This window comes from Balaenoptera acutorostrata, chromosome 2 (genome assembly GCF_949987535.1).
Source record: "Balaenoptera acutorostrata chromosome 2, mBalAcu1.1, whole genome shotgun sequence".
Lineage (NCBI taxonomy): Eukaryota > Metazoa > Chordata > Mammalia > Artiodactyla > Balaenopteridae > Balaenoptera > Balaenoptera acutorostrata.
In genome coordinates this window covers 78,283,337-78,309,479 of record NC_080065.1, presented here as the reverse complement: position 1 = coordinate 78,309,479, position 26,143 = coordinate 78,283,337, and the positions used below count along the sequence as shown (strand labels likewise).

At 37.1% G+C, this 26,143-nt stretch overlaps 1 long non-coding RNA gene and 1 pseudogene across 1 annotated transcript in view; both read right to left on the bottom strand.

Annotated features, from left to right (window-relative positions):
• Positions 1-22,006, bottom strand: part of LOC130706509 (uncharacterized) — a 69,607-nt gene extending 47,601 nt beyond the window's left edge. Inside the window, exon 1 of the long non-coding RNA XR_009006739.1 lies at positions 21,726-22,006. This is a non-coding gene — a long non-coding RNA (uncharacterized LOC130706509). The remainder of the gene's footprint in view (positions 1-21,725) is intronic.
• LOC103002102 (ubiquitin carboxyl-terminal hydrolase isozyme L3-like) lies at positions 7,858-8,585 on the bottom strand (annotated as a pseudogene).
• Positions 22,007-26,143: the final 4,137 nt, after the last annotated feature.

The window sequence follows — 26,143 nt, the reverse complement described above, 5'->3', positions numbered from 1 at the left end:
ACCTATCCATCCGAAGTATAGCAGAGTGAGGAACACTCGCAAACTGATTCTATGAGGCCACGATCACCCTGATGACCAAAACCAGACAAAGATGTCAAAAAAAGAAAACTACATGCCAATATCACCAACGAACATAGATGCAAAAATTCTCAACAAAATACTAGCAAACAGAATCCAACAGCACATTAAAAGGATCATGCACTGTGGTCAAGTGGGGTTTATCCCAGGAATGCAAGGATTCTTCAATATACGCAAATCAATCAATGTGATAAACCATATTAACAAATTGAAGGAGAAACACCATATGATAATCTCAATAGATGCAGAAAAAGCTTTCAACAAAATTCAACACCAATTTATGATAAAAAACTCTCCAGAAAGTAGACATAGAGGGAACCTGCCTCAACATAATAAAGGCCATATGTAACAAACCCACAGCCAACATCATTCTCAATGGTGAAAAACTGAAACCATTTCCTCTAAGATCAGGAACAAGACAAGCTTGTCCACTCTCACCACTATTATTCAACATAGTTTTAGAAGTTTTAGCCACAGCAATCAGGGAAGAAAAAGAAATAAAAGGAATCCAAATCAGAAAAGAAGAAGTAAAACTGTTACTGTTTGCAGATGACGTGATAATATACATAGAGAATCCTAAAAATGCCACCAGAAAACTACTAGAGCTAATCAATGAATTTGGTAAAGTAGCAGGATACAAAATTAATGCACAGAAATCTCTTGCATTCCTATACACTAGTGATGAAAAATCTGAAAGTGAAATTAAGGAAACACTCCCATTTACCATTGCAACAAAAATAATAAAATACCTAGGAATAAACCTGCCTAAGGAGACAAAAGACCTGTATGCAGAAAACTATAAGACACTGATGAAAGAAATCAAAGATGATACCAACAGATGGAGAGATAAACCATGTTCTTGGATTGGAAGAATCAACATTATGAAAATGACTGTACTACCCAAAGCAATCTACAGATTCAATGCAATCTCTGTCAAACTGCCAATGGCATTTTTGCAGAATTAGAACAAAAAATTGCACAATTTGCATGGAAACACAAAACACCGCGAATAGCCAAAGCAATCTTGAGAAAGAAAAACGGAGCTGCAGGAATCAGGGTCCCTGACTTAAGACTATACTACAAAGCTACTGTAATCAAGACAGTATGGTACTGGCACAAAAACAGAAATATAGATCAATGGAACAGGATAGAAAGCCCAGAGATAAACCCATGCACACATGGTCACTTAATCTTTGATAAGGGAGGCAAGAATATACACTGGAGAAAAGACAGCCTCTTCAATAATTGGTGCTGGGAAAACTGGACAGGTACATGTAAAAGAATGAAATTAGAACACTTCCTAACACCATACACAAAAATAAACTCAACATGATTTAAAGACCTAAATGTAAGGCCAGACACTATAAAACTCTTGGAGGAAAACAGATGCAGAACACTCTATGACATAAATCACAGCAAGATCCTTTTTGACCCACCTCCTAGAGAAATGGAAATAAAAAGAAAAATAAACAAATGGGACCTGATGAAACTTAAAAGCTTTTGCACAGCAAAGGAGACCATAAACAAGATGAAAAGACAACCCTCAGAATGGGAGAAAATATTTGCAAATGAAGCAACTGATAAAGGATTAATCTCCAAAATATACAAGCAGCTCATGCAGGTCAATATCAAACAAACAAACAAACAAACAACCCAATCCAAAATGGGCAGAAGACCTAAATAGACATTTCTCCAAAGAAGATATACAGATTGCCAACAAACACATGAAAGGATGCTCAACATCCTTAATCATTAGAGAAATGCAAATCAAAACTACAATGAAGTATCACCTCACACTGTTCAGAATGGCCATCATCCAAAACTCTACAAACAATAAATGCTGGAGAGGGTGTGGAGAAAAGGAAACCCTCTTGTACTGTTAGTGGGAATGTAAATTGATACAGCCACTATGGAGAACAGTATGGAGGTTCCTTAAAAAACTAAAAATAGAACTACCATAAGACCCAGCAATCCCACTACTGGGCATATACCCTGAGAAAACCATAATTCAAAAAGTGTCATGTACCACAATGTTCATTGCAGCACTATTTACAATAGCCAGGACATGGAAGCAACCTAACTGTCCATCGACAGATGAATGGATAAAGATGTGGCACATATATACAATGGAATATCACTCAGCCATAAAAACAAACGAAATTGAGTTATTTGTAGTGAGGTGGATGGACCTAGAGACTGTCATACAGAGTGAAGTAAGTCAGAAAGAGGAAAACAAATACCATATGCTAACACATATATATGGAATCTGAGAAAAAAAATAAAAATGGTTCTGAAGAGCCTAGGGGAAGGACAGCAATAAAGACCCAGATGAAGAGAATGGACTTGAGGACACAGGGAGGGGGAAGGGTAAGCTGGGTCAAAGTGAGAGAGTGGCATGGACATATATACACTACCAGATGTAAAATAGATAGCTAGTGGGAAGCAGCCGCATAACACAGGGAGATCAGCTTGGTGGTTTGTGACCACCTAGAGGTGTGGGATAGAGAGGGTGGGAGGGAGACACAAGAGGGAGGAGATATGGGGATATATGTATATGTATAGCTGATTCACTTTGTTATACAGCAGAAACTAAAACAGCATTGTAAAGCAATTACACTCCAATAAGGATGTTAAAAAAAAAAAAGAAGAAAGAAGATTCAGGAAGGACAGGTTTTAGGAAGTAATAGCCACAGTAAGTTTCCAACAGGTGGAATAGAGTGGTCAGAATAACATCATGGTGACAGCTCCAATTGTCATATTTAGGCCATAGATAGAACTTCCTACTCTGTTAATGGTCTAGAAAAAAGAATAATTTGCCTCCCCCCTCACCTTTCTAGAAGGGAAGGACCAGGCTAGAAATTCACACACCAGGAGAAAGAGGGGATTTCCAAAAAGGAACTTGGTGGGGGGTCACTAGGAAGAGCATGAATGGCAAGCAGCCATCCATTTACTGAATTAAATTAGATGATTAGCTCCTGAAGTACAGGGAATAGCCTTTACACTATTTCATCTGTAAAAAGGACCCACTAGTGCCTTGGACAAGTATATGGCCAGACATGTGCTGATAGGAAGGAAAAGGGGGATAGAAAGAGATGATATTAGTATTTATTGAAATTGTATGACAGGACTACACATATTCATGAATGCAGTCATTACTCTGCTGCTCACGTGAGTCAAAACCATGTAAGCAGCACCCATCCAGAAGGCTACCTTGTGAGACTTGCATTGTGTGTGTGCTGAGGTTGTGTACAATCTGGATATGTCAATGGAGATTGTATATAATACTGATCTTAGTGCAGTACCTATTAAAGGTATTCCATAAATTATAATTATGTTTAGTAATGATTTATTATCAGAGTTAAGATTCTCTACGCTATTTGTGCAGGGGGGATCTACTTTTGCCTTTTTTCAATTTGCTCTTGACTGATCATCTAGCTTGTCCCAAAACTCCACAGACGAAAGTTGAAGCCCTATATTTAAATCTCTTCCCATCGGTAAAGTAAGAGTCTATGGGGGTTCCTGGGTGACCTAACAGATATAAAACAGGCTGAATTAAGTGTTAGTAACCACTTTTAAAAAATTATATATACAATGAATAATTCTTTCCAGCTGCTAAGTTTGAAAAAAAAAATAGTAAAATGAGTTAACAAAAACAAAAAACTCAGCCTTTCCCAAGTCCAGAAAATTTGATGGGAAATAAATGCATTCACCAGACTCATCTTGTGTAAGGAATATTTTCAGTGTTCTGGCTTTACTTAGTTATTTCCTCATTTCAGAGTTAAGCCACACAAATAAAGGAAGATGACAGTGCCAGGAAACACGCATCCATCCCTCTTTCCTATGAGTATGCAAGCTGCCAAAGTGCCGACAGAAGTTGAAAGGTCAGCAGTCATCTGTGGCAGATGTGCTTCATTATGATAAACACTTGGATGCTGAAAATGGTTCTGTTCACAGATAGTTTATAATTTAGGTGAGAAATACAAATGTGAGGAAGCTTCACTGCTGGGAATCTTATTTCATGTTTGAGCACAATTAACCAGCTGATAAACAGGCTTTTGTTTTCCATATGAATGGACAATGTCCATTCATTTGGGACACTGTCTTGTCAAATGGGCAACAATAACAATAAAGTTTATGTATCTTGGCTCTCTTCTGCTCTAAAACCTGTAGTAACCTCCTGCGATAGAATCAAGAACCTCAACTGAGCGTGCAAAATAATTATCTTCCAGAATCCACCTGATGGTGATGCTATGGAAGATTATCTTGTTTTGAACTGGAAATAGGACTAAAAATCTCTTTTAATTTCAATAACTTAATTTTAGTATAATCAGAACATGCTTGTAAACCCTAGTATTCTATATTCCACAAGTTTATGTGGCTTAATCTTGAGGAAGATATACATGATCAGATTTCAAAAGACAATCTAAATTTTAAAAGCATATGACAATTTCTTATTATCTGGACTATCTTGTAGCCATTTTCTAAGCCCTTACTGATAAAATGCTGAGAACTTTTCATTGCCACTTAATGTTTTACCACAAACTATAAATTTTGCACCTTCACTTTTTTTCTCCTCACCCACACATTTTCCAGTGTGCCATGTTCATCTCTCTCTCTTTTTTTTTTTCTTCTAAATAATAAGATCATCTGTTCCTGTTTTGGCTTCATAAATGAAGATGACATGACTGTATTGTTTTTTTTTTTTGCTCACAGTGATGATTGAAAAGAAAAGCCACCTGTATCTTCTTGCTTAGTTTCCCTTGAGAAGAATGAGCAAAGTGAGCTGTGTAGCCTAGTAACCGTGGAACATATTTCCTGTATAATGTTCACAACTTTGGCAAGGTGATTATTATTGCTATGCAACTTCTGGTAAAATCTGTGAAAGAAAGGAAAGTATATTATTAGCTTTCACATGTTGACCCAGATATGACTGGATCAGTTTAAGAAGGCAAATCAGTGTAGATTTTCATTTATCCCCTCAATAAATATTTATTGAGTACTACTATGTGCTATTTACTTGAGGATAGAATTATGAATAATGTATGGCTTCAGTTCCCAAGAATTTAATAACCTAGCGTGTTTGGTTGTACTGGTAGTAGCAGTGGTAGATACTGGTGATGATTGGTGATGATTTTGGTTTGTATTGGGAAAGAACTGTTGGGAAGCAGGTATATCACCTGGATTTGTACATCTATCCCCTGGGAAATCCACACTAATTTAACTTTTTTACCTGCTACCTCTATTACCACAGAATTGTTTAAATGTGATATTTCTTAATTACTGATGCCTATCACTCTTAAATCTCACTTACATTTTAATGAGCATCAAGGTTCTCAAAAAATTTCAAAGGGTAGACATCCAACGGTGGGATCAAACTTTAATCAAATATAAGAAATATTCTCAGCTTCCTTCTCTGTCGGGGAAGGTGCTTCATGCTCTATGAGAAATATGCTCATTGGCATAAAGGATATAATTTTCCTGTGGAGATGAGACATGTATATATATGTATCTAAATAATATACAGTATACCTATGTACACACAATGCTCTTGCACATTCGTATATATGTACACATACATATAATGTGGTATTGACCATGTATAAAAAAATGGTACTTCATTCATTCTAGGTAACAGATCACTGTGGGTTGAAGGTTAGTCATAGAGAAAGGTCATTATTAACTTTGACATAAGATGATGTACTAAACTTATTTTAGTAAAAAGAAAGAAGACATGTATTTTCTCATAATGAAAATGAAAAAAGGGAAGAGAAACAATATTGAGGACTTAATGTGGTGAATAATTTCAGGAAATGGAATATCCACCCGGCCCTTTCACTCTGGCCGAAGAATTGGTGTACAGCACTGTTTTCTTTAGGTTGAAATCTTAATGATGAAGAACAACTTACTATGAATTTTTTTCCAGTAACAGTTACCTTTACAGTATTAATGACTCTTGACTTCTCTTGTTTAGCAGTTTTATTGTTTACCTGTTAACTGTATTTGGTAACTAGCTATTATGAACAGAGAAGTATTTGTTGACTTTTATGTGACCAGCCCTGGGCCAGGTTTTAGAGAGCAGAGCAAAAATGCAAGACAAGATGCTTTCCTGCAAGGGTATTCTGATATTATTGGGTGGCCTACTCTCTGGCAATACACTTGAACATGCAGTTACTGGTAATATGGAAAGGGACATGTGTTGCTGCTATAGGGAGACAGGGTTTGTATCTAAGGGCTTTTTAGAAACTGGAGGAAAACACAATACCAGCAAGCAGGGACCCTGCTTCTGGCCTGTATCTTAGGGAACTCTGCACTGTATCTTAGGGAGCTCTGCACTGTATCTTATGGAGCTCTGCACTTTGGAACGCCTTCCACTAAATTTTTAAGGATTCCTTCTGGGGGCCAGGACCCACAGGGTCCAAGAGGACCATCCAGGTCAGGCACCTGAGTTCAGACCAAAGCATTTCTTTCACGGGATCACATGAGATTGAGCTCCCAGAATAGTGCTGACATGTTGATTTCAGGTGAATCTCACTCACTTTGAACACAGGTGGAGTTTAGGGCCCTAGGCTACTGATAGTCCGCCTCTAACCCTTGGGCCACAGGGACAGTTCTCAGCTCTCTGTGTCCAGGTCATATGGCTTCTCTGATCTTTACTCTGTGCCCATCCCCACCCCACTCCTGCCCCCAGTTGTAACCTAGGACAGTTTCCCTACTCCTTCCACAGGCTTTGTGCTACATGTCAGGCAGATCTCTGGCAAAGGCTGTGCCTGTCTCCTTGGAGGGCTTTCCAGGACGTTGCTCCTTGATGCCCATCAGCCCTTCTGATCAAGTTTTCTCTTGCCTGTGATTGATGTGGTGGCATACTCTCCTGGGTTAGTTTTAAGCCTTCCTGGAAATGGATGGACATTCCTTGTGTGAATAGGACTGTTCTTCTTGCTCAGCTCATGGGACCCTCAGCAATCCTCCTCACTGGTGACCATATGTGGTAAACATTGAAAGGTATTAAATTCTAGGAATGCAATGACTTTAGCTAAAGATTTCAAGGGAAGACATATTTAGAAGATATGTTATTTTATGTTTGAACTATAAAATTCTGTTTGATAAAATTAAAATAAAATAATAACTCACACTTTCCTGCATACTTTGGGTAAGATTTGCATTTATTTATAGTCCTCATCAGTGAAGCAGTTATTACCTTTGATAGCACAATGAAGCCATTGGGTAGAGCAGCATCATGAGTAATGATGTAACTAAATAAACAGTAGCAGGGAACTGGAGTAGCAAGAAAATCTATATTATTTCAATACAAATGCATTCTGAAGAGCTATGGCTTTATGAATAATAATGACACTGCTGTCTTTTTCATGTATTGTGAGGTATGACATTATTTAGGAAATGACACATTAGACAATAAATAACATCAAGAGATTGTTCTTGAACCTGAACAGGAAGAGAGAGAGCTTGGATACTAAGAAGAATCATCATATGCACTGATTATACAATAGACAAATATGTAACTACTTCTTCTCTACCCATTGTTCTAAGTCTTCATTTCTGCCTCATATGGGCCCATGGATTTTGTAATATATTTCAAATATAATTATTTATAGAGATATAATTCAGACATTCTAAATTGATCACCCACTGGGTGCTACATGCTACATATTTTATTTATTTATTTATTTATTTATTTATTTCACAGGAAGTTTAATCAGTCAAGTTAATGAAAAAGATCAAAATTTTTGAATTAGTGTATGACAGAAGAAATTTAATTTTGTTGCAAATAATACAGTATTTGGTGTTTCCATTCTGGACAAGCTATGCTGCAGAAAGAGCAATGACATTGAATCTCCGTTCATCAGGGTCACGTTCCCTAAACTTCTTGAAAACTTCTATGGCATCCCTTAATAAAGTTGCATCACTAGTTTCCCCATGGTTAATTGGAAATGGTTTCCATCCATCTAATTCATAGAGATGCCCATCTACATGAACTAATGCAATAAAATGAAGATCTACTTTTTCATCTATATTTTGTGCCTCAGTCTGACCTTCATGGTCACTGGTCTTATGAGTAACTCGAATGGAGTCATAGTTCTCCAGGTATATGGCTCGTTCTTCAGGGCTCAGTGATGCAGACTCCTCCAGGAATTTTTTCAAGGTTGATCCAGATTCAAAGTGCATTTTGTCTTTATTGTTGGCGATAGCATGGATTAGTCCAATTGTTCCACAGGCACTGCTGATTGTTTGCCTCATGAAATATCCTGATGATGTAATATTTTGTCCCTGAGATTTTATTTTTTCCTCTTCTTCTGTTCTGAATACTTCATACTTTTCTGTAATAGGGAAGAGAAGCAACACTGCACACACAGGTCTTGGTACCATGCTAAGGAGTTCAGGATCCATTCCACATACATCAACAAACTGCCAGTTAGGATGTAGACCTAATTGAGCAACTGGTTGGTGACCTCGGGATTGGCCTCCAGCGGCAGCCAGCGCTGACCCTCCATGGCCGCTCCGCCTGGCCCCTCTCCAGCTCTCTAGACATATTTTAAAATTGTTCAAATGAATGAAGTACATGCATTGATCTTGTCCTGTGCCAGCATCCACTATAGAAAGTGCAACTTTTTTTGAGTAATTGTCACATTATTACCTTAACTAATACTTAATTTTACCACAAGTGTTAGATTTTAAATTTTATGTGTCCTAAGTACTTTATGAGAGTCTTTTCCCCCAGATTATTTAGACACAGTTAAAATCCCACCACAAGGAGAAATCATAGTCTACAGTATTATTATCTAATGGATTCAAAAACTATATGTTTTCTGCATGTTTTATGATCCTGGCTTAATTGTCAATGAATGAACACTATGATAATGCCAATAAACTGAAAAATTAGTAGTAATAACTCTAAATTTAAGATCAGTTTCTTATTATAATTAATTTTTCAATTTGCTTATGAAATTTTTAAGTTTCCTTGTTTTCTTTCACTCCCCTTTTTAAAAAGCTTTTCATTTTTTGAAAGAAAACATAAGAAATTGTGATGATTCCAGTTGGGTAAATTTCATGTCTTAATGGTAAATTAAATTATTTAAAATAAAACCATGGATAGAGTAAGTGGTTTAGTCTAGTGTTTCTTCCATAATAATGAAAAGAATCTTTTTTAGGTACCCAGCTGCCCCACTGACTATTTATAATTTTTAAGGAACCACTTTATACATTTTAATTTTGGTGTCATAGGCCACATAAAGATGGATAGACCCTTGTAAAATGACCAAGAAGAATTCTCTGATCATACTTGATGCTTGTAGTCATCAAAGAGTGTTTGCTTTCAAAGGAATTATTATACTTCCAGCTTGCTTGCCTTGGGGAATGTCAATTAAATCCAAATTATTTAATGACAGAGATTTTGCCATTTTTAGAGACAGGGTAAGTGAACTAGAAATGACAAAAATCAAATGAGAAATGAAAAAATACATTTTGATGTTTACCTGTAAATTGCTTATCTTTCAATTAAGCATTAGTTTACCCTTGCCAAATGTCCCCATTTGCAGATGCCTGTTAAAAAATAACCTGTTTTCATTTCCTGCTAGTACACAATTTAGCTTCTTTTAATGCATGCTTGTGCTCAGGGTTTTCTGAAGAGCCTTGTGTTATCTCTGTATCTAGTCCTTATAAAGAATCACTTTCAGCATGTGTGGCCTGGTTCCTAACAGTCTATCGATTCATTGAATTTCCTGAATTTCAGAAAGACCCCCATTGATTCTTTATGCTGCCTGGCAGAGCAATTCTTAATTTTTGTCTGATTCTTTCCAACATCAGTCTTCGGAAGAAAAGGTTTTTCTTACAACGCCTTGAAGGGTTTACTGACTCATGTATCACCAAGAACATTTTAAAGCATTATTTTGTCTGTTATTTAAAGTGGAAAATGCCGTCCCTTAAGACACTGGCACTCTGCCATTTGCCTCCAGAATATTTCATGGTTCACTATCAGAACTGCTGCTTTTTCTCCAAGAACATATGGGCCATTTTGGAGAAGTTTTCTGTAACATTCAGATGCTGAACATATAATCTGTGTACACTTGGTCTCCAGCAAATAATGTTTCTGGAATTTTAATACCTAATGGATTCTTTGGAACTTACTGAAAAGTCTATTAAACATGGTAACACCAAAGGAGGCTTGTGAGTTGGAGGTAGAAGGGACTAAATATAACTGATGCAGAGTTTAACATCATTAGAATGTATTCCTGTGATTTTATTATTTTTCATTGGAGTAGTTCTCTTCTTCTCCTCCCTCTTTTTTCTCTCCGCCTCCTCCTTTTCCTTCTTCTTAGTGATTTCAAATAGTCACTGCAAAATATTTTAAATGGGGGAGAATCTTCCTATACTCTGTGATGTTGATACATAAGTCATTGGAATGTGGTTGGGGTTAGCACACACTTGTGGATGATTGTGTCATTAAAACTGCATCCAATCAATCTGGGAATACCTCACCTGCATTGTTCTTTAAATACCTTTCTCACTAAAACACTTGTTTGGTTTGATGGTGTATATTTTTAGTCAAAGGAATCAAGGAGAACACATTTAAAACAAACAATTAAAATTAAAGTGTGACTACATTCTGGATAGAAGAGCTAATTGCAACTCCAATAAAGAATAGCTTCCCCCCTTGTACAATGTAATGTACTGATGACTAGAACTGGGCAGATTCTAGTGGAAAGACACTAATTCCTTATATTACTGTTCTACCAGATTGTCTCTTTGCTGGTCATTTGGTGAGCAACTCATTGATTTGCTAAGTTATGGAGCTAGGTGGCTCTTAAATGAGAGATAATCTGCAAATGGTTCTATGATGTCTAAGGAAGAATGGAGGAGTACAAGGAAATAAAACAAGAAAATAATAATCATGTTTTAAATCTTGAAATCACTAGTGACTCCACAGTCAGGGACCTCTGCATAGAAAGTTTTTTGCCCAAGCAAACCTGGGGTCTTTCCAGATCCTGAGGAGTTGAGGAGTTGGAGAGGACAGAGGTGATGATGGTCAGAAAAAGATAAAAAGGGAAAATAAAAATACATGACAGAATCTCTGTGTCATCACAGAAGGGGTGAAATCAGGGATAGATTTTAGAGACTGTACCCTTTGGGGAAATCCAAAGTAAGTATGGCCTTGTGTCTTACCACTTCAGTTATTTCATCTCTCTTATGTTTCAGATATATATATGTGATCTGGTTGTCATCTCACTCTTATTCTCTGTGTCATTTTGCCATTTGGCCATGACAACAACCAGTGTGAGAATAAAGTCATGGCCTTCTCTGGACTCACTGTGTGGTTAGCGACATCCACTTGCTCCCTGAAGATTTCTTTAAAGGACAGGGAAAAGGGAAGCTTGGGAAGGACCCTGATAGGCAACAGGAGAGGAGGAGGAAAACAGTAAGATAGATTCCTTCACTCCCATGGCCATGTAGCAGACAGGAGAGACAGTGGAAATGATGTGTTCGCCCTCACCTTCTAGAGGCAAAGTCAAGAGAAAAAAATCCACACTTGTTGGGAAAGGTTCAAAGGTTCAATTAAACAAACATAGTTGTTTAATTGTCTGCTTGATGGTAGGTTAGTATATTTCTTTTACCCATAAACCACAATGTGATTATTTACGTATGACTCACATTATATTAAAATAGTATTTGTTTTTCAGATGAGGGTGTTCTCATTAAAATTTGGTGAACAAAAGTATAAATGTATCTTTATGAAATCCCCAAATAAATACATCCTAAAAAGGAACTTTGGAGGAGAGTGATATATTACTGTACCTTTTAGTACATCTACAGTTATCCACCCCCCAAGCATCACCCTCTCAGTCCTGATTTCTCTGAGCCACTTGATGCTTTCGTTTTTACTTACCCTGAAACATATAACTTGGAGTTAGAACTTAGTACAACACATGATAGTGTTTCACTAGAATGTTTACCAGATGCAGACAATCATTTAAATATTTCTATTCTGGAGACACACCTTTGATTTCTGTGTTTGAATATGTGTTATGAGAAACATGTTCCATGTTTATTCAAAGATTCCCAGATCCTGGCATGTATTATTTAGTAGAACTGAACCAATTTTAAATCCTACTACCCAAGGAAGCCCAAGATATTCAGAAGATCTACACACCTATAATGTCCACACATATCGGCACCCACACACCCAGAGGCAGAAGATTCTCAAAATGTGTATTTGAAGAGAGACAGTATAGAGGAGTGGGGAGGGCTGCATACGATGCTGTATTCAAGTCAGTAAAAGTGTATCATTATCTTAGAGTTTCTCAAAGGGAGTTTAGTTTCTGAAAATCCTATGAACACCTTGGTAGAGTGAAGTCTCACCTGTGACATGATCCTTTGGTCTTTCCTACGTTTTTGCCCTTCATGTTCAAAAGTGGTGCTTCAGATGGTGTCAGTGTATTTGTCAGATCTCCATCCATCAGTAGGCCTCCTTCTTGGCTTGTTTACATGAGCCCTGACTTGCAGGGAACATGGGCAGCCACAGAACACAGGGAAAAGGGCCATGATAACGGCAGGGAGAGAATGCCGCTGTGCCTTCTCTCATACCCAGGATGTACGCCCTCTGTCCTCACACGGAGAGGCATGAAATAAGGAAATTGATATTCATGGCATCTTTTATAGGACATTAAGTCAATAAAGTCTTTTAAAAATTCAGTGACTTGTAAATCTTTATTCTTAAGATTATAATCTTAAGTTTTATATATATATATATATATATATATATATCTATATATCTATCTTAAGATTTTATATATATGTATAAATGATGAATCTTGGTTTTGTCTCCAGTGGATATAGGCATTTGATCCTAGACAGTCACCAACATTTCTTTTTACATAGTTTATGATGACAGTCACTTGCTTTTCCACCTTCACTAGAAAGACATAACTCATGCTCCTCCATTTACCTAGGACTTGTGGAAGAAATGGTGAATCCCACCCTGACCCCAGGGTTGAGACTGTTTCTTTCTGTGACATGCACAATCCCTGTGATGCTAGACCATAGGAGAGCATGACAGGTAGTGTATCACCAAGAAGTTTGTTGTCATATGCATTGTGAACATGTCATGAGCTCTAGACCATTGGCAAGAAATTAACAAAGACCAACTATATAGGTTGCTTGTTACTGTCTTTTGATACCACCACTAGAATCATTCTTCTGTCTTCAAGTTTTGTCAGTCTTGTTGCGCTAGTTAACAATTTAATAGGGTCCTATGTACTTTGGTATGAATACTGACCATGTCAAAGCCACGATTTATGCTAATACAGCAACTTCCCACAGGAACCTCTAATCTAGAGGTTATATAGTAAATCTTAGTTGGATGGAAATGTATAGTCCAAATGCCATAGTAAACAAATACCATCTTTTTTATCCACTTATCTCTGTCATACTATTACTTGTTAGCTACTAAAGGAGAAAATTTTGATTGTGTTTAATTGGTGGCAATTAATAATATTAGCTCCATCTTCAGTATTCCATAAGGCATATGATTTCTCCACTCAAATATTTCAACATTCACTCAGATATTTCAAATGGTTAAACCAGCTTCCTCTTTGACATGCTTAGAAGAGACCCTGGGTTTGACTTTTTATGCTTTTAAATGCGCTGTGAATCACTCTGCCAAACTCCTGCCCTTCAAGTGAATGACATATTTTATTTACACTCTTAGAAAAAAATCTATGCATAGCCATTATTAATCACTCACACCTTTAAGAACGATCTTACCTTTTAGCTATTCATCAAGATCGGTATCCTTCCCGTTAGAAAGAGACACATCATAACCGATGTACAATCAAACTGTAGATGGGCCCAAGTACACAGCTAATACCAGAATAGATGCCTCTTCACTTGAGGATTACACTCACATGTGTGCATGCACACACACACACACACACACACACACACACACACTCTCACACCTCAGTATGCTGTATCCATTCTGGCAAGTCCCTTTAAAATGCCAAACTGCTAAAACCATGTCAGCTCTCAGATAATACATCACTACGATACTGAAGAGCAACATATCATTTCCAAAGCTGCTCCTACCCTGACCAAGGCCAATAAGACATTGGACCATTGGAAACAACAAAAGTTCAAAGACCATAGTCTATGATTTTTATCAGAAGCAGGAGAGGGGAAAATTGGCAAATAAATAAGTTCTCTCTGCTGATGTACTAATTTCAAGAGAAGACTATTTATAATTGAATCATCTCCATTTAAAAATCAAGAAAATACATTTTTCCACCTTTGACAATAATTGCAATGCATGCTTTTCATTAGTGAAGAAATGCTAAATACATTCACAAAATGTGTTTAAAAGAATTTCATTTTTTGGTGGACATTCTCATGCATCTCTAAAATGTTGGCTGGAAATTGCAAAGGCGATGCTTTCGTCAGCCCCACGGGAAAACAAAACAAAATAGAACTCAAAGTATCTTTGATTTTCCCTTTTTCTTTAGCTACTACTCTGATTTTTGTATTGGGATGAGAATTAGAAAAGGCCAAATGTGTAGCTGGCTTCTAAAAGGTTTTAGATAACAGCAAAATGAGGTAGAAAATGCTTCAGAGTAAGATTCTTATTACATAACATCTGTCTTCAAACGTGCATAACCTTAAAAATATCACTAAAATAAATATATCATGAGAGAGACATTTAACTATACCGGTAGCACTTTAAAATTACAAGATCAAGAAAAACTTTGCAGTAAGGCTTTGAATCATAGAAGATGCTAAGAACTCTCTTTTCAACAGAATGTTTAACTCCCTGGGCATTAAGGAATTACTTAATAGAAAAGGAAATAACCCATGGGAGAAAATGTAGCCAGCAGTAAAGCTGCTTAAAATTTTTGATAGGCCCTAGTATAGCACAGCAGAAAGGCAAATGATTCTATGCTCACTCCAAAACTCTCTTTCTTAAGAGTTTCTCATTCATTAATTTTTCTTTGCTGGCATTAAAAGCTTCCAAAGAGAGAGGCTGGGATATTGAACTTGTTATGAATATCCTTCTTACTGATTTCCTCACTTCATGGAAGTCAGATCTGTAAGACATAGGATCTAATCCCAATTTAGACTTTTATAACTAAACCCTAAAGCAAAGAAAGGCAAGTAAAGAAAGGCAGCCCCTGGAAGAAGTTACTGCAGGTAACAGGGGGTATATTGCTCACCATTAAGTGTCTTAAACACAGAATAGTCAATCTTTCTTAAGGTATATTTAGTGAATGCTTATAATGTGCCTGGAATTGTGTGAAATTCTGGTGAGGATATAAGCATGGCAAGTACAGGTCCCTTTTGTCAAGGAGTTCACAGTCTAATATATGAGACTCGTGAAAATAATAACATTATAATGTGACATGGACCACAGAATAGCTGAGAATACAATTCCATAGAAACAAGTACTCCAGAATTATATTTCATGTGGGCTTTAAACACATTGTGGAAAAGCCATCCTATGTATTTTAAAAATATTTTCCTGAGGAGCGAAATAATTTTGTGATCTTATATATTACACGCCTTTAAAGAGAGTGCCCCACTTTTTCTCGTATCAAACTAGCAGTCTCATTCAATGAGGATGTTACTGTATGGCATGATGAATTTAAAGCAGCAGGGTTCATTATCTCCAGGTTTCAGGAAGGCAAAGGCAGAGACAAAGGGATACCCCTTTAGGATCTGGATTACTTTAGCCTGTTACATTTCAACTATCAAACCTGCACAAGAAGCACCCAGATTAGTCAATAAGCAGATGATTAGAGATAAAACCTCTCATCTTGGGATAAATTTAATCCAGGCAGCATGTGCTCTTTGGTCATTTTATAAATATAGCATTTTAGAACAACATTCTCAGAGATCCAGCAGTGTATATCCAGCATTGCAGCTAAAATAGTCAAATAGAAATAAAAATAACTCTCCAGAAAGTCGCTGGCATTCATGTTTCCATTGGAGAATAATTACAGAAGTCAGTTTAAAAGCTAACTTAAGAGATGTTGAACCTCTCACCCCCGCAGACATGCTAATGACTAGTTGTATTATAGTCTTAAAGCAAAGGTTCCAAAACCTTCTCTTCCCCAGATTTACGGTGTCACAATTACTGGCCGGGACCAGGCTCTCTGGAAGGAAACAGAAATTCCCTGGGCAGGGAGGAGATCCAACCACACATCTCTGGGGGCAGCAGAATTTAGCCCTGAAGGTTTAATATTTCTAATCCTGTTATTTTCTAATCCTATTACTACAATGTTGAGGTGAATTGAATTTATTTCCTTCTTTATCTTTGTGCAATCTCACATATTTCCTTTAATAACGACCCTGCAAACAGTTTTGCTTCTTTAATTCCTAAAAAGAATATATACACCATCTAAATGATATCTGTTTATAGTAACATGCAGTGCTGTCTCCTTGCGATGCCTCATGACAAAGCTGGTATTACAGTGACTACACATCCAGCCCGTGATTTCTTGCCTTTTATTAACCCAACTTATTATTACATCAAAAATCATGGTTTCCACTGATGACAGATTCAGCACACACACATTCACACTAATGTGTGTGTTTATGTGTGTGTGAAATAGCTACACAATGAGTTATTGAGTTGTATATAGAAAAAATGCTAGGCAACTGCAAATTACAAGGATATAATGCCATCAAGGGGTTTAATGGTGACATCATAAATCACAAGAGCAAGGTATAAATGGACTGTGCTTTCCCACAACTCTCAGATGCCTCTGGCGCTATGATTTGAAAAGTTGTCTACTCTCCCCCAACCAGTATTCCCCTACACGTGGATAATTTGTGTTATAATTTCCATCGTCTCCAATCCTCTTTACTTTTCCTCAACTTCAAACCTTCTCTCTACACCCGGAAAGAATCTGTCTTTCCCCCTCTGCTATTAGAGCAGCTATATTTAAATGGAACACTGGATTGTCCCAAGTTGAAATATAACAATTCTAAAAATCTTGCAATTCTGGGCTAGGTGTCACACTCAGACAATATGACAGACAGGTGACAACACACGCAAGAATTAAGAGATTTTTCTCCTCTTGGATAACAGTATGCTTCATGCACTCTTCTCTTTTCCTCTGAGACTAGGAAATCTAATTACTCTACTACCCCTGTTAGGACTGCAAACATAGAAATGGGTTTTATAGTTTTGCTTTTTCTTCGCATCTGAAGTTCAGTGAATCCAAGTAATTTATTTCTTATGTCCTAAATGATTCCCTTTTCTCTCTGATGCTGTCTTACGAGAGAATATATTAACATAAAGTAATAACTGGCCCAAACTTGTGTCCAAATTTAAATATGTCCTAGCAAAGCCAGCTCCATTCTAATTGGTTTTATGTGTCACTTTAAAGCTAGAAGACCCAACCTCCTGGCAGCTTTGCTTTGGGTCTTAATTAGCCACTTAACTGCAAATTGGTTGGCACCCTAGTCCTTTCATCAGTTGTTACCCAAATAGCATCACCGACTTAGGATAAAGAAAAGATCCCACATGTAGCAGGTCTTTCCATCATTATTGCCCTTTAATACAAAGAGGGGGGTTCCCAACTCTAATTAAGGCTACGTTTTTGATAGGCAATTGGCATCTTATTTAATTCACTCTCAGTGCAGTGTCTTAAAGGGAAAACAATCACAGTAATGTGTGTATAGTGCTATATAATTTACAAAATATTTTCATCTACTTTATTACTCTTACACAGTGTCTGTTTTAGCCATGTATTAATCAATATGTTTTTATTGGTTGTAGTGGTTTAAGATGTAGGTGTTATTTCAGTCCTTTTCCATTTGCCTGCATATCCGCTAAGCTGTCTATCTCCAGTATATATAAGGAGTCGGCATCTTTATTTTTTGTTGCACTTCTAGAATGATACATATACTACATGGAGAGGTACTTCTCTGCAAAGCAAACGTAAGTGGTTAGTGGGCAGAAGAGTCACCACCTTCAAAGAAGACACAGTTAGTTATGAGAGAGAAGAAAAGAATCGAGAAAGAGCAAGGAGGCTTGGTTCTGTGAGTACAGAAATAAGCACATAAGGGAAAAGGGGGCCACAGATATAGGTTGGATCTAAAAATGTGCCAGAGGAGAGTGAGAATTCGAAAAGAGTGTGACTTAATTAGTTTAGTGTTTTAACAGAATACCCTCAGTTGGTGCTTTGCATGCGATATGATATAACATCCTTTGTTTCTGCTGGAAAAGAAAATAAATAATTATGGTGCCTTTTTAGTAAGCAACACTGTGGGTTTTTTAAACCTGTCTTTTCAAACTGGTTTTATTAATTTATGCTACCACACTTTTTATACATTTTATAATGCAGGTATTCTTTTCTAATCTATCATTTTAAACCACTAGAAATTATATATGGTCATTACACTCAAACTTCCCATCTTTCTGAAAGGCAGCAGTTGAGACTTTGCATACCCCAAATTTCCTCTGCCCATCACAGCTCACGGAGCTGACGTCCAAACCCACAGGCTGACCAAGAGTGAGATTCTTTCAGGCTGTGTGTTTCTGAAAACTTGGAAATACTGAATTATGTTTATGAGATTCATTTCTCAACTGCTCCAGAGCTTATAAAATATTAGTATTTACAATATCCCGTAACAACAAACACAGCATGGAGGCAGCTGCCTCATCAGAGACTGAGCCACAATGATTTCAGACATTTGTCTATTTATCATGGATTGGATTTCCTTGGCAAAGAATTCAGTAAGGACGATGAGCACACCAGTCCAACACTTTGCTCAACTTTGCAATGAAATTTGCCCCTCACCATCACTCCAAACGCAATGCTTCTATTTGGTAAGCCCATTGCCTCTAAGGTGAAGTGTGAAAAATAGCGATGTGGAACTGAGATCAAATGAAGTCAGGCCTTTGATTAAATGCAAACTGAGAGGGGTTGTGAAGGGAACACAGATATTTTCCCTTTGGCCAACATAGGCAGCATCTACAATTAAATCTCAAAAGGAGCAGATGTATGCTTACAAGAAAGATTTGAAAGAAAAATCATTAGGAATTATTATGCTTTAGCTATATCCAAAAGCAAACTTATTCCATGAAATGTATGAGCTATTAACTCTGGCAACACTAGACCTGTTTTCCTCCCATATGTGATTATACAGTACCCTGTTTTTAAGTATATTATGCATTTGAATGTATCCAACAAGTTCTCTGCCCTAAATAAAAATTCAGTCGTCTACAAGAAGCTTGATGATAATGCAATCGCTGTAAATTACTCAGCTAGCAAAGGATTTTGTTTTCCTACGTCAGACAAACAAATGAAGCACTTTACTTAGTATCTTTCACCTAGTAAGTACTGAATAAAATGTCCAAATGAACGAAATAGATGAGAAAAGAGAACTAGTCTAATAAGATAATATTTCTAGCTCATGCTACATGGTTCCTTCTGTGATAGCTAAAGAATCTTGTTTTAACCACTTCAAAAGGAAAAATATTTTATTTTTGTTTAACTACCAAAGTAATTTCACAGTGCAGCTGCTTGCCCACAAAGAACCCTGGGTAAAGGAGGGTCCACCTGAAATGAATGTGTAGCCAAAAAAAAAAAAAAAAAAAAAAACTTGGTGTGTCTGAGAGTTCATTAGGCCTTCCCTGTGATAGACATTACCCTGAAAAATAAAATGGAGAGTCTCTTTTCCTCTCTCTAGATTGAGTTTATTCTGGCCAAAAAAACACATTCCAGAGTTTTTCTAATTTTCTTACTGGTGAGTTCATTTGTGAGTGGCCACAACAGTTGGCCGAGGTCAGCAAGTCAGGACCACAATGCTTTAAGACTCTTGGGAGTTGTAATTTTTATATTAAAATGGAAGTTATTCAGGGTGGTTGTTTTCCCCCAGCTGTTGTTAAGGACTGTATGCTGACCACCCAGTGGACGAGACCAGGGTGGGTGGAAGTGGAGAAACTATTTGATGTGACTCAAAAGAAGAAAATGCAAGATTCTTGGGGAAGATTCTATTCTGGTAGGAGGCCATGAAATACTTGTCTTAAACAACTAATCTTATTTTGTACCCTAGATTATAAACCTACCTCCTATGAGCAGCCCTTAAAAATTGAGACAAAATAGAAGACAGTGCCGAGGCGCTGTAGGAAGAAGATATATATTAAAGTCAAGTTCATAGAATACAGAAAATAGACGACTCTAGTCTCTTAGATATTTTTAATTTTTTTTTTTATATCCTGTTTTGAATAATACTAAAAAGTCAATGAATAATTTAATGTTAATTGAGTAAACCTTATGTAAGCTATTCTATCTGAATAATTTTATAAAACTGGAGTTATAGAACTGACTTTATAAATAGACTATCAAGTAGAATTACTATTTCTAAATAATAGAAGTAATAAAAGGGTGCAAGAATAGTGTGATTATATGGTTTTGTTTTACTCATGGATGAATAAGTAGTTTTTTCTTTAAATGACTAATTTAAACCTTAATTAATCCTTGGCTAATAAAGTAAACATAATTTAGTTCATTAAGGTGTCACTGAGAATAGAGACGTCCATTTCTATTACGTTACTTAGAATGTAAGCTTCATGAGATTAGGAAAACAGGCTTATTTACTACTATATTCCTATTACCTACAACAGTTGCTGACAAATTTTAAACATTAGGTAAACTATTTGCTGAATAAATGCACCTAAATCAGTGATTTTGCTGACCAAAGAGAAAAACTATAAAACCAAAACAAACTAAAACAAATCACAGAAAAACAAGAATCTTAAGATTGAACCCAGAAATTTGAATGTTTTAGTAGATTGCCCAGTGATTTTGGTGATCATTTAATTTTGGGAACCACCAACTGTATACAAGTGGGTACCATGTATTAGCAACCACAAGGTGAACCTATCTATAGACATGGAATTCAATTTAAAAGAAAGAATTTGAATGTCTTTAAAAGAGGCACACTCAATCTGGTTAGCAAAAATTTCTGTATCCCTCTCTACCGTTGTACACTAATTTCATTTTACTCATTTCCTCTACCTGTCTCGCAACAGAAGACATTTGGGTTTCCAATCTCTGAATTATAGATTCTTGTAACTCAGTCTTCACAGACTCTCAATTTATATGAAAGCTTCAATTTGATATTTTTTCCCTTATTTTATTTTTATATTTCTCATAAGAAACAAAATGCACTTTTGAGATTAAAAAATAGGAGATCCAAGAAGAAACTTGAACTAGATGCCCATTTAAAAACTTCCAACAGTGAAATTCTATGAAGACACTCATAATGAAAGTCTCAAGTATTTAGTACATTCCTCAAATCTCTAATGCTTTTATGGAGAGAGGCATACAGAAGACAAGCAAAAGAAGAGGTTTATACCTTGAGGGCTGGAAACAGATCTGCCTTCAAATGCAGGAATCTCATTTGCTATTTTAAAATTTTATGTGGCTTTTGTTAAAGGCACATTGCAAACTAGGATTTACCTCTTTCAGGTTACCGGTGTGATAATAGACTCAAATATTCCTTTGTGGTTTGAAGAAGTGTTTAAGGCTTCTTCATCTGGCCTTGTTTCTCTCTTCAGCCGCATGTTTTACCACCTCTCTGAACTTTTACCCAAAATATTTTCAGTTCCTAGAACAGACCACCGTCTCTCTTACCTTTAGGCATCCTCTCATATTGGTACTACCATCTGGAATATCTCTCTCATCTTCTCTTGGCTAATTCGTCTCTTAGATTCTGGTAAGGAGACATTGTTTATCCTTAAGGAGATGAGTTCCAATGTAATTCATCAGCCCTCAAGTTGCTGGTTGCTTCAAAGAATGGTGCTCCCCACAGGCTCTGTCTTGCTGCTGGTAGACATTAAGAAGTGGCAGTAACTAGACTGGGCTTTGGGAGAAGGAGCCCATACATAGTTTCCATTCCTTCCACCATGCCCACTCTTTCCATAGTCCCATTGCACAAGCTCATTTAGGCCCTGGGGTAGCAGAGGAAACAAGCTGGTTGATATCTATGAGACAAGTCATCCTATCCATGTTGTTATTGAGGGTTTACTCTGTGGGGAACATTTTTTCTTGTGAGGATTAACTGGAGACACAAAGAGTTATGTGCTTTACACTTACCCCAAAAGTCCATCTGTAGATCTCTACTCAAGACTTCCTTATCTACAATCCTCCAGCTTCATTCTACTGCCCATGACTGAGTAGCCAAGGCATTTCCCACTGTCCATGAGTTCATGTATAACCATCCTTCAGATCACTTCTCCCTCCATATTAAGTGAATGATACAGTGTACTGCTCTTATCTCTGCCTGCTGGTAAGATTTTCCCTAACACTGTCCTTTAGACAAGTTCTAAGTGGGAATACAATGGAATGGTAGTCCATTTTTGGCTACCACCAACATATGTGAAAAGGCTCAAGTTCCTTTCTTCATTATGTGGTTGTAGGGACCCCCCCCTTTCCCCTCCAAGGGGCCATAGTTAGTTGAGGGAGAAGCGATGGCACAAGCATGAAATAAAGTGCTCAGGCTTATAAAGTTGGCCAGAGCCCTCTCAGAGCCAGTAATCCAATGGGCACTGGGGCAAGACAGAGGTGAGGCAGAGAGGACCTGAAGTGGTGCATATGAGGTGCCTGATAAATATCCTCAGTATTTCCACAGTGACTGACTCATAGGATGTACTAAAAATATTTGTGGATTTATCATCAGAAGCATGAAACCATCAACACTGATGAAGAAAGCTGACTATTCTGAGAAGTTAAGGGAGGTGAATCTTAGAAACCTTTTAAATGGAAGGAGATAGAATTAAAATGGCTGTAGTAGATTACAAGAGAATGCTTATAAAGATGGGTTTTAGGCAAAAGCAGACTTAAGAGATATAGTAAGAGTGAGCAAGTATGTCTGAGAGAATAAGGAGGGATAATGGAGTAAAAGATGAGGCAGGGAACTGACAAGTTTTAAAGCACCGTATAAACATCTACCTGGGCTGGGATCCTCTGGAAGACGTGTGCAGTTGGGCTGGGTAATTTTATGTGTCAAATTGACTAGGCTAAGGGATACCCAGGTAGCCAGTAAAATACTATTTCTGAGTGTGCCTGTGAGAGTGTTTCCAGAAGAGATGAGCATTTGAATCAGTAGCCTGAGTAAGGAAGATCCCCTCCCCAATGTGGGTGGGTGTCATCCAATTGGTTAAGGGACCAAATAGAACAAAAAGGTAGAGGAAGGGCAAATTCTCTGTCTTTAATTCACCTGGAATGTCTGTTTTCTCCTGCCCTTGAACATTGGAGCTCCTGGTTCTCAGACCTCTTGACCCTGGAACTTAGAAGAGTGAACGAACCCCCTTTACACCAGGAGTTACATTATCAGCTCCCCTGGTTCTCAGGGCTTCCAACTTGGACCGTATTACACCACCAGCTTTCCTAGTTGTCCAGCTCGCAGACAGCAGATTGCGGGGCTTCTCAGCCTCCTTAAACATGTAAGCCAATTTCTATAATAAATACCCTCTTACATGTATCTATGTATACCCTATTGATTCTGTTTCTCTGGAGAACCCTGACTAATACAAGAGTGCAGAGTACTGACAATTTTAAGACTGCTAATTTGAAGAGGACTAATTTGCAGCAGTTCTTATGGGTTGTAAGCACAAGCTGTTGCAGTATGAGCTGTGAACTTGAAATATAGTGATTGGTTTTAATCCTGTCTTTGCCACCTACGGCATTTTCCCTTAGCTGCAATGTGAGCGACGGAATAGGTCTTTGAGCCTCTTTCAGGCTTGAACATTATACAATTATGATCACAAATTAGAACCCTAAGATTCTATGACTATCCAAGGGAGGAATCCTCAAAGCCTGACAAAAAGATAGCTTCACAAGGTGTGGAGGTGTGGGCAGTGCTGTATAAAACATAAAACAAAATGATTGGACATGCAAATGATCGTATAGCTAAATGATCAGCTAACAAAACTATGATGAAGATGATCTTACAGGATATAGGGAAGAACTATAAGAAGTCACATTTTAATATTGTCTAGATAGGGATGTCAGTGAGACCTTCCATTGGACAGGAAGGAGAGGGAAAGTGAACAGCAGATTTCGGTGATATCTGCATGTAGATGTATCTGGTAGCTAGATTCGTGTTAGTAGATAAAACTAAGATTTTAATCTAAGTATCTTAAATTGGAGTCACATGAAACTTCCTTTGCAGATGAATTGTATGATGTGAAGTTAAAGGAAATTCTGGAAAGGTGGCTGAGTAGTAAAATGTAAATACAGCAACAAAACCTCCAAGCTCTTGGGAGATGGAGGGAACTATAGTATGTTATTGAAGAGAGGAAGAATACAAAAGAGTAATAGTTACTCCTCTCACATTATCTAGCTACTTCCTCTTCCTTTTTTATATTTTTGTGAACAACATGGTGTTTGTGTATGAGTTCAGGTTAGATAGGATTAAATCAGAGGAGAATTTAAACCCTGTTTTTGTTCAAAAGATAAGTGTCAATGATGGGTTGGCAGATGACTTCAGTATGCAAATATTTTGGCTTTTATCAAGATAAGATGGATTCCAGCACAAACTACTTCCACCTGCAGACTTTTCTTAATAAAAATGCAGTCATGTTGTCTTGGGTCCACTTTCTTTATCAAGACGCTCAATTTTCTTTACTTCACTATAATGGCCCTGAGATACATTCCTCCTTGACTAAGGTTAAGGTGGAGGATACAGATGTAATGCCATACTATAAAACTGTAGTTTTATCCATCTGGATCAACTTCCATGCTATTATTATCCATATGGGAAATTGCAAAGAAAGCAGAAATATGACTTTCATTAGATTTGTAAAATATACTGATATAAAACAGAATAGATTGTCTATCACTTTGTTTATCGTTCTGGGCAGAGAAATGTGCCAATCATCCAACTATACATATTTCCATATACAATTGAATACTCCTAAAATATTTACATCTAGATATGTTGTCCAATGGGAAAATCTTTCAAAGTGATCTATTGTTTTTATCTGGCTCTTCTCTTCCCACAACTCTGGCATATTGTAAATTGTCTCGAAGAGTCTTGTTACAATGTTTAGTTCTTTAACCTCATGTCAAATTGAAGGCTAGTTTGACCCATATTAAAAAATGGTAGAAAAATAGAAAAGAAGACATTGGTGATAAACAGTGTTTAATTCCATTTTGGAGAAAACAATCAACTCTCTTTAGGATAAAGCTGAAAATGGCAAAAGCTCACACACATATACAGTGTTGTATCATTCTCAGGTTAATAAAAACAATTTATATGCAGGGTAGTGAACAAGAGGGGTGTTATGGAAAACATTTCTCACCCAGGGACAGTGTACCAGATGTGCTAAGACTTATGGGAGCAATCAGAGGTGACCAAGTCTCTGTGGCAGGCCTTATTAAGTTAGATGGCGACCCAGCATCTTCAAATTATTAAACTGTCGAGGACTTCAGTGATTAAAACTGAAGAAAGGTCAGATACAAACCTTCAGAACGTCCCTGCACTGAAATTTTCTTATAGGCACTAGACCCTCATGGAGATATTTCTCTTGATACATGGATTCGTAAACATTAAATATTTGAACTGGATTTACGGAGAGCTTGAGGGAATTTTAGTAGATGATGCTTCCTCAAGCTATCTCATACCAGTTTCAAAGCTTTAACCAACATCTCAAGAAATATCCTTAGAGGGTGATTTTGCATGTCATCAGAACTGAGGACAGAGGAACAGATTCATGGGGACTTTGACATATTCAGTTAGGTCCAAAAAGACAATAGTTACAGGTAGAGACATTAGGATAAACTTTCAAAACCTTACAATGAATATATGTAAAAGTTAAAATTAAGTTAGCACTTATTGATGGTTTAATGCTCCCCCAAGTCATATCCTAGGCTTTAAATATTGTTTGAGTTTAGATAACTTTTCTCTGTCCTGGGCTCTTCCTCTCTTTCTCCAAATGTATCTCTATATTATGATACATAGATAAACCAAACTCTGAATACATTCATATGTAAATGTAGAGGTACAGGGGTATCATGTATCTATAAATAAATACTACGCATGCATCGGG